Genomic DNA, 10,471 nt, shown 5'->3' with positions numbered 1-10,471 from the left:
ATTCTCACCTTGTGTAGGTGCAACATAGACTGGCATCAGTCCCTTCGGAGATAGGTATGTATGTATGTATGTATGTATGTATGTATGTATGTATGTATGTATGTGTGTATGTGTGTGTGTATGTATGTATGTATGTATGTATGTATGTATGTATGTATGTATGTATGTATGTGTGTATGCATGCATGCATGCATGCATGTATGTATGTATGTATGTATGTATGTATGTATGTATGTATGTATGTATGTATGTATGTATGTATGTATGTATATTGTATTATGGATAGCAGTCTCTGCATCTCAAACAAGACCACATCCCTTTCAGCAACATTTTTAGATCTCAAACGATGAACATCATCACTGCATTTTTGTATACAAATGCTATCATTCTCTGTTCCACAACTGTACACTACTGTCAAAAGATCATATGCTGTCCATTAGTGTCGCGCCATTTATTGCTTCTCACCAATAAACGATAGCAGTCGCGAATAGAAAACAGAGAAACAGTTCCGTTACGCGTGACAACGCCAATGTTGAGGGTGCAAATTGAAGATATAATGACAACTCACCTGAGACAGGCTCTTGGCAAGAACGTCCACAACCATTACTGCAACACTTCCTCGTGCCTGGACAGGTTTGGTCATTTCCACACATTTCACTGCAAGTACCTCGTTGGTATTCTGGTACTACAGGGCACTGACCTGGCTTATGAGCTGTATGGAAGATATTGGAACAATGATTCAATCTTAAAAGGAAAGACACTATCGTAAGGAAGAAATTTGGCTTAAAATTGACAGGGTTGGCACCTTTCACAGTAAGAGAAATGAGAATAACATGGTAGTAAATATTTACTAGGTGTGGGTGCAACACAACAAGACTACATCCATTACTGCAGCATTAACTTCCCGAACAGTGGGCATCATCAAAGCATTCTACTCTACCTTAGTAACTGTCAAAAGAGCAAATATTAGTCTCTGCTTGTGTCACTTAACTTGAATGTCACCAATAAACGATAGCACTCATGAATAAAATACAGAGAATACGACGACCACATCGAAGATGCGAATTGTTACTTGTGGCAACTCACGTGAGATGGGTTGAATGCAAACATGTCCACAACCATTACCGCAACACTTGCTAGTGTCTGGACAGGTGTGGTCATTATCGCACATTTCAATACATACACTAAGTTGGTCTGTTGTTGCTACGGGACACTGACCCGGCTTCGGAACTACATGAAAGAGATTGAAAAAAAGTGATTCGGTCTGAAGGAGCTCTCATTATTTAACAAAGAAATTAAGTAACCCCACCCCCATCCCCATCCCCGTATCCTTAACCAAACTTTCTTACAAAAACTTTTGAGTGACCTGCCCGAGACAATTACACACACACACACACGCGCGCGCGCGCGCGCGCGCGCGCCCGCCCGCACGCACGCACGCACGCACACACACACACACACACACACACACACACACACACACACACACACACACACACACACAATAGAGTGTTTTATATTCTGATTCAAACAACTATAGATCGACTATGACTATTGTTATGACTGGACACACTGGACACTGACCATCTTTGACAACTGCTGCAATCACAGCAAGAACATCTGACATGATTTGACTTGCAGTCTGTTTTTGAGAAGAGAATTTTGCAAAATGCGTAGACAAAATATTTGATAGATTCTCACCTGGAGTGGGTTCAACACAAACATAATGACATCCATCATTGCAACATTTTTGAGATCCTGAACAATGAGCATCATCACTGCACTCTGCTATATATATGGTTATACATACCAAGTGTGGTCCCTGGTCTACAGCTGGGCACTGACCTTCCTTTGTAACTGCCAAAACAGCAAAAGTTAGTTTGTTAGTGTCGCATCATTTGATAACAATCATGACAAAATAGAGAGAAACAGACTGAGTGTGTGTTGCATTATTAGTTTTATACTGGACGAGGACGACGAAGACGAGGACGACCACTTCGAAGGTGTGAATTGTAACTACTGGCAACTCACCTGAGAATAGAAGGGCTCTATGCAAACATGTCCGAACCTAATACTGCAATAGTGCTATAGCCTGGACAGGAACGATTATTATTACACATTTCAATGCATGTACCAACTAGGCCTACGTTGATGGTACTGCAGGACACTAGTTGTACACGTGTTGTGTCGTACACGACATAGCACAATATGTACAATGTCTCCTTTTTTCTCTCTCATTCTTACTTGTGTGTGTGTGTGTGTGTGTGTGTGTGTATGTATGTGTGTGTGTGTGTGTTTGTTTGGTTATTCTGTCAATCTATTTATTTATTTACTTACTTACTTATTTGTTTGTTTGTTTGTTTGTTTGTTTGTTTGTTTGTACCTATCTATCTATCTATCTATCTATCTATCTATCTATCTATCTATCTATCTATCTACTCTTTGCCTTTCATATGCAGACTTCATTTCAGTGCAGAGCACATATTGTTCTCATAGTGTAACATGTCGCAAGGCGTTGCAAAATATATCGGTTGATAAAAACAACAATTTACGAAAACAGACAGACAGACAGACAGACAGACAGACAGACAGACAGACAGACAGACAGACAGACAGACAGACAAAAGATCGTACTAACGTAAAAGTTACACGGCAAGATGTCATGTTTTCTTATAACAGAAACGACGACCGACAACATTAAGAAAACTAAATTCTTAAATTCCCCTTTAAAAGTCGTTGAATTCAGAGCCGATCTCATCGATGGAAACAGATTGTTCCACAGAACAGTACCGCTTTACATAATGAAATGCCCGTTTACCATATTCAGCTTTGATCTTAGGGATCCGATGTATTGTGGTACATGTTGCCGTAACTATGTCTCGTGTTATTGGAATAAATCTGGTTTGAACATTAATTCAGTAAGGCATCACCTGTTATGGATTTGTAAACTAGTCCTTACGAATCTAATTTGAGGACTGACCCAACCCAAGGTTTCATATAATGATGATAATAATGTTGGTTTTTATATAGCGCTTTCCCACTCTGTGCTCAAAGCGCTTTACAATTAATATGTTGCAACTTGCAGATTCCAAGCCGGCCACTCTAACCATTCGCCCATATCATGACTCTACATATACCCATACCGTGATGGTATCACTGGGAATTTCGAGTAACTGCCGCTCAGTCCTATTTGTGGAGGAGTTCAAGTGTCTTCAAATACTTTTGTTAAATAACATTAACGGTCGATATTTGAAAGTATAGGTCCCTCTTTCGAACACCCTCTTCGAAGTGAAGTGGCATTGAAAAGTTTGAAGACACTGTCTTTCTCATTGTGGTATTCAAGCTAATTTGCAAGTACAATATCAATAGATAGGTAAACGAGAGATAAAGTCACCATATCACATTTTGAAGTAATCGTCTCTTCTTCAAGGACTAGACGACCTAGTTTTCTCTCAGATTTCCTCACTGTGTATACAGGCTTATTGTCTGTTTGAACAAAGGCAAAGTGAGCTTCGGGTCAAACTTCGCATTGTTCATTGTACTATTTACGTGTTATTTTCTTATCATGCTTCCGTTTTCATACGTTCTGTGGTCCTGAAAGGTATGACGTCTTTTCTGAATCATATCGCCATGGTGACAGAAATTTAGCGTTTTACAAAGATGACAGAAAGTCAGCAAAAGTATATACATTGTACTAAACTTGGTAATTCGTAAGAAATGTAAGCTCGGAACAAAGACATTTATTAAAGTGTTTCTCTTCTGTTGAACTCGTTGATACTTTCCTTGGAATGTGTCACGGTCTAAATCACTGACTTTTGTCGGTAGAATAATTTCGTAAAAACTGTCTGAAGGAGTCATTGCGTCACTTGTCATTTTTCCTTGTTTAATTTAGGAACTATGTTTGTTTATGTATATTCAAATCAGTTAATAATAAGAAAATACATTTAAGAATGTTGGTGAGCGGTGACCAAGACTGCAAGTCGTGGTATTTAACGTATCAATCTATCTATGTGTTTAATACTTGCATATCAAATCATAATAGTGGTATTATTACACTCCTTGTTCATTTATATTTATTGTAATGAACACGTATTGTCTCTTTCCGCTTATCCAGAGTGACAAGTTACCACAGACAGAATACACTGTCGCGCTAACCAGAAATTCACATATAGACAGAATTCAATTGGAAATGTAAATGATGGAGATGACGTTGAGGGATATTGATTTCTGATTGGTCACAAATCATTGGCAAATAGTAATGATATTTCGATGGTAACTTAGCTATCGCTTTTAATACAAAGAACCGTCGTTTGTTCAACATAACATACGTATTTGGATAGTTTAAAAGTGTCCTTACTCTATTAGCTACGGAGATATGAATTATCGTCCAACTTACTTTTATCACAGCATGTACCCCACCAGTCACCATCACAACTACACGATGTCGACAATGGTAAGCCGTGACCGTTACATCCAGGAACGTTACACGACTGGCTTTCACTTAGACCATAGGGACAAGATCCACCACAACTTGCTCCCGAAGTAACATATCGTGTTCTGGTCCGTTGTCCATCATTTCCACACGGAGCTGAACACGCCGACCAAGCAGCCCAGTCACTGACAGAGCAGTTCAGCGTCGGACCACACCAACGTCGTCGACGACGTCTACGCAATTCATTGGAATCCGTTAGTAAAGACAGTAGACAAGTTAAGAACAACAATTTAGACTTAATATTCATACTGTTTTGACACACGTCGCAACTGTACAACTTGTGGAAGAAGTCAAACAAACACCTAAATCACAATCCAAATGGGTTGCAGCACACACACTACACTATTGGCATATGCAACGGACAAAAACGGTGGTTCTGCACTATATACTAGTATACTGGCACGTAAATTTACAATGCACTATGGCATAAAGTTGCGCATGCGTTTGAAAGTGAGTCACGCCGTTTCTGGAATACAACGAACCCTAACACTTGACACTTTCAGATCATGATGTACTCCGACAAATACATTATACAAATGTGTTACAGGATAAGCCACCGCCATGGTTTAGTATTTTGCTCTGCCTTCTTGAGTATATATACTCTATCCATTCTCATATACATGTACCCGTACAGAAACACCAATTTCCCATTTTCTTTTGAAGGGAATGCTTTATATGTAACAAAGCGTCAACCGTGTATTTGTAATATTTCGGAGTTGTGAATGATAGGTTTGGTAAAATTTGATAGAAATAACATAGAGCAAAGTAACATCTTATCTGGGTTAATTAGTTGTTGGCGAATGGTCACATAAATGTCAAGAATGTCAAGATAAGTTATGAACCATATAGCATCCAGTATTGTTCACGGGACTCTATCTTAGGGTTGTTTATGCAATACTCAGAAGTCATGAATTCATTACAATTCTCCTATATAGTTGCATTGTTTCTGAATCACCCTGTGATGAACCTGATAACGAATATAGCTTTTATTCTATTTTGGTCAAGTTTTGACAGCCGTCTGTTGTACATTGGACAATTTTCGTATATTTGTATATCGGATCTAATGTTTTATATATTTAGCAGAGTTGTAGTTTAAATTGACATTTAGGCGAACCAACCGTCTTTGTTTCGTACTTTGCACATTACATCATGTAGTGATGAATCAACAGGTGGTTTTCACAGGTGCTGTATGTATGTATGTATGTATGTATGTATGTATGTATGTATGTATGTATGTATGTATGTCAACCCCTCTGTCGATCAATATTTATGATCACGTGTGTCACTGACCAATCACAGGCAAGGGAGTTTAGAGGTCAAAGGTCGCTTGACTAAGTTTGATTTTACCCGTTCGCCAGGGTTAGTATCTAAAATCTTTGCTAATTTTCCTACCTTGCCGTGGAATTCTTTGTCAGTTGATGGTGGGTTTTATTGAATGTATTGTTTATCTTATTAATCGTGGTGGTTTTATGGTTATAGTTGAAGAATTTTGTCTAAAAATTTGTTGTTATGGAATTCTATGCAGAGGATTTCCACCGGGTATCGAATAATTTTAATTTCATACCTTTACTATAGTCCCGGGGGGGGGGGGCAACTCACATAGGTGGCAATACGGGGAGGGTCCGCGCGAAAGGGGTCGTTTTTTTTATGCCGGTTGGTATCAGAAAGGATATACTTTTCATGGGGGGGGGGGTTATGAGAAAGGGTCTGGTGAATCAAAACTGGCGTTAATTAACAGAGACTATGCAGTCAACACAGGAAGCGTTTCAACCTGGTGTATCTACCTTCAAATAGGAAAACGTCATAAAGTCAGACAAGAACGAATCACTATTGATATTAATCAACAGATAACTGATCATGGTATCATCCGATTGATAGATTGATAGTGACTCCATCGACACATAATAATAGTGCTAGTGGACTGAGACGGTCAGAGCGATCAAGAACAGTTCGATTGTACTTAGACTAATTAAAGTTCAACTTGGTATCAGAAAGGGTATACTTTTTGCATAGAATTGGTATCACAACACATTCGGGTTCAATGTTTGTGAGGAGCCTCCCCGTAATGTTACCCATGGAGTTACCACCCATCCCCACCCCCACCCCACCCCGGACTCTAGTATGTATATATACAAGGTGAATAGGTTATGGCGTAAGTAAGCATACAACGAACAGAACATGTATAAAAACAACACAAAACTAAACTAAATACTTTAAACTTAGCAAGGCTTACAGTACATACACACGCACTCGGGTAACATATTTTCATTCGTTACGGAGTATTTGTAATGCCGAGTATGGCGTACACCGTGAGTGCGGTGTACATTCGTTACGGAGTATTTGTAATGCCGAGTATGGCGTACACCGTGAGTGCGGTGTACATTCGTAATGCAGAGTATGGCGTACACCGTGAGTGCGGTGTACATTCGTAATGCCGAGTATGGCGTACACCGTGAGTGCCGTGTACATTCGTTACGGAGTATTTGTAATGCCGAGTATGGCATACACCGTGAGTGCCGTGTACATTCACAAGTCACATGCACATAGAAAACGGCATTCTTACAACGCACAACATGGTAACAGGAATCATTATTATTAGGCATTCACATGTACTTTGTAAACTGTGTATCAATTTATTCAATAACCATTTACTCATAGATACACTCCCTCTGTCAGTTCTCGGGCACTGAAAATGAAATACTCAGCACTCACTGTTCGAAGCCAACTGTGATCCATTCCCTACGAGTCGAGTGCCTGTGATCATGATCATCATGGCGGTCTAAGTCGACGATATTCAACAGTGGCTCAAGGAAATTCCTCCTAAAACCTTAAACATTATGATGGTAGTTTGTATCCTTGGTCCCTGTTCACGATGGCCTTCTCTGTACCTCACATTTTAACCAGACATGTTCTTGGTTTTAGCCCAGGACACATTGCAACCGGTCTTGTTGCATTGGTCCCAGTACGGTGGTCATATAGTTCTCTTTTGAGTGTTCTTTGAATGGGACATTGAGACTCGGAGTTTAGAGTCCCTAATACAACTACTCTCCTGGTCACATGTGATGTGATATATAGAGGCAAATAGAAGGTCTTTCGGTGTTCTGTCCTTGGGGTGAACTAACAATGTTCACACGCATTACTTGAGTAAGGGAGCGATCAGTTTTACGGCCGGGGGTGGGCTGGGGACTTCTTGTTCGTTTTGTACTTAAAAATAGTGACCCCCTGCGATTCACCCATAAAACAACCCAACCCCCCTCTGACAAATAAACAAACACACTGACCCCCCCCCCCGACATCTGTTGACAAGAAAAATTCTTCTTGTTCTTGCAAAAGACACTCTAGATTCTCAAAGCACAATATAGCACACTGAATAGTTAATTTTACTTCTTATATTTACAGTAATTTTAAGTGTATCTGGTAAATTGCTGTCCCAAATCCATTGCTTCACATGTATAAAGCTCTTTAGACAGGAACCTTATGAGAAGTATGATTGTCTGTTCATGGACATGCAAAATATTCATGGTTTAGTAACCAAAAGTTCTAGGATATCTCTGAACTATTACCATTATAGATTAATTCAGTTAATTATAAAGTACAATATTAGAAATGGGGTTAATATAATTGTAAACCTAAGGGTTTCAGTAAGTTTCAAAGTAGGGAGAGAACTGGAAAAAGTATGGGGAGAATTAAGTGCACGCTACGCGCGTGCGCGGCTGCTACACAAGCGGGGGTTGGGAGGGGGTATCCCCCTCCCATGGTAATAGCTTTTTGAAAAATGAGCAACCTTTGGAGGCCATTTAGAGCACCATTCGAAGTAAAACACAACGTAGTTACATCATAAAAGTATCACTAATTTTAAAGTTTCAAAAGTTTAAACCATTTCAAGTCGTGCCCTGCCTTCTATGCAGGCGTTTGGGAGGGGGTGTCGCCCCCTCCCTTGGTAAGAGCTTTTTGAAAAATGAACACCTTTGGAGGCCATTCAGAGCACCATTCAGAAGCAAAACACAACTTAGTTATATCATAAACGTATCACTAATTTTAAGGTTTCAAAAGTTAAATCATTTCATCACAAATAATGATAAAAACGATCAAGTAGAAAGTGAGAAAATTTGGGAAAAACATGCACAGTGGAAGTCAGTTACATTTAGAGATACAAATTCATTAAATTATTTGAAATTATGTCTCTATTGGCTATGTTTGTGTGCAATTCAACATGTTCAGGTCAATGGAGGCACAGATTTTAGAATCAGTCCATCCAGTAAATTTCAAGGTATTTAATTTCTTATGTGTTCTTGTACAGCTACACATGCAAGTTGTTATACCACATAGTGACACAATGCAACTAATGGCCTGCAATATTGAGGTCATTTCTAACAAAACTGTTGCTTACTAAAAGGTGCAATGTTATGACTCCATGTCATATGCTTGGGATGTATTGAAAGACAAAGAGTTTATGTTATATTTGAACGTATATTTATAGCCATTGTTTATGGTTTATTGTATGCACATACATTTGTTGAATGGAAATTTAAGTACAGCAGGGTGGTTCATGATTTCGTTCAGTTGTTGAAAATAAGGTACCCCCCCCCCTTTATTTACTTTGTAAAAATGATAACCCCCCCCCTTTAAGTTCCAAATTGAGGTGCCCTCCCCCAATTTACCGTGCCCCCCCCCACCGTAAAAAGTGATCTCTACCTAAGGTCCATCGAATTCATTTCTAATTTACTATTCCAAGGTAACTATATTTTACTGATTTTTGAAACCATGAATAGTACATTTTCCATTATTCAAATTGGCTACAGTGTTGTACTCAAATTTCTCAGTTTATAATTTTAACCCATCAATTAAAGAAATTATAGTCATTAGTATGGTTTACTTCTATAAATTTTTATAAAAATGACTTTGCACGTTTTAATATGACTAGTAGAAACATGGTTCAAATTAAACAATGAATAGCATTTCAGAACTTCCACCCCTCCCCCTCCCCCCTCTCTCTCTCTCTCTCTCTCTCTCTCTCTCTCTCTCTCTCTCTCTCTCTCTCTCTCTCTCTCTCTCTCTCTCTCTCTCTCTCTCTCATATTTCAATTTATATAGATAGAAAAGTACTTTTGCTTATAAGCCGAAGGATGGGAGTACTAGGAGCACATGATTTAAACAATTTGTAGAGTGATATACAAATCAGACCGGTTACAGCAAGTGACGTCAATGTAGGTCTACCTAAAGTCAATGTCAGCATAATACTGATTTAGTTTTAAGGACCTTGGTGTTTGGGTTATCTTCCCATAACACTGAAGCTTATCCTGAAAATATACAGTAGGAGAATTTCTAAATGTTGCCGTCCCGCTCCACTGCCAAATCACTAGAGATATGACACACTTCATCCCTGGACTTCATCTCTTCCATTGGCTGGAGTAGTTATCAATCCTAAACAGGCAGGAAAACTGCAATCCACACGGGTTTAATGTACCTGGATACCTCCATACGATTGACAACCATAGTTAATGCATATTACAAGAGCTACTAGTCTGCTGACCGTATCAACCCACCTCAGTAATGTTCACAGTGTAATAAAAGCTTACATTATGCACAAAGTCATGCTGGTTTGCTGAAAACCTGCGTAGTTTCACTGTATAAAAGTACCCCTGGGGTATAGCACAGAACAGCTAGCTGTACACCGTGCTTGTCCAACATTTATGTCATTCCAGAACAATTTCACTCTCTCCCCTACGAATCATAGGAAATTTCATTTCCGTTCTTTGAGCATTTAGGCAATGGTTGCAATTTCTATTTATTGGAGTGTATGCCATAGGCAGGCAACACCATGGATTAAACTCGTATATCACCAGCTAAACAACAACCCTCTTGAAAATATTATTAAAGCCGAATTTATTGTTGGGACAGTTCATTATTTACGGCATGGGAGATGGGAGATTAAACAAACAAACAAACAGACAGACAAACAGAATACACATTGTTTGGT

Source organism: Glandiceps talaboti, chromosome 16 (genome assembly GCF_964340395.1).
Source record: "Glandiceps talaboti chromosome 16, keGlaTala1.1, whole genome shotgun sequence".
Taxonomy (NCBI): Eukaryota; Metazoa; Hemichordata; class Enteropneusta; family Spengelidae; genus Glandiceps; species Glandiceps talaboti.
Note: the sequence above shows the minus strand (reverse complement) of the source record.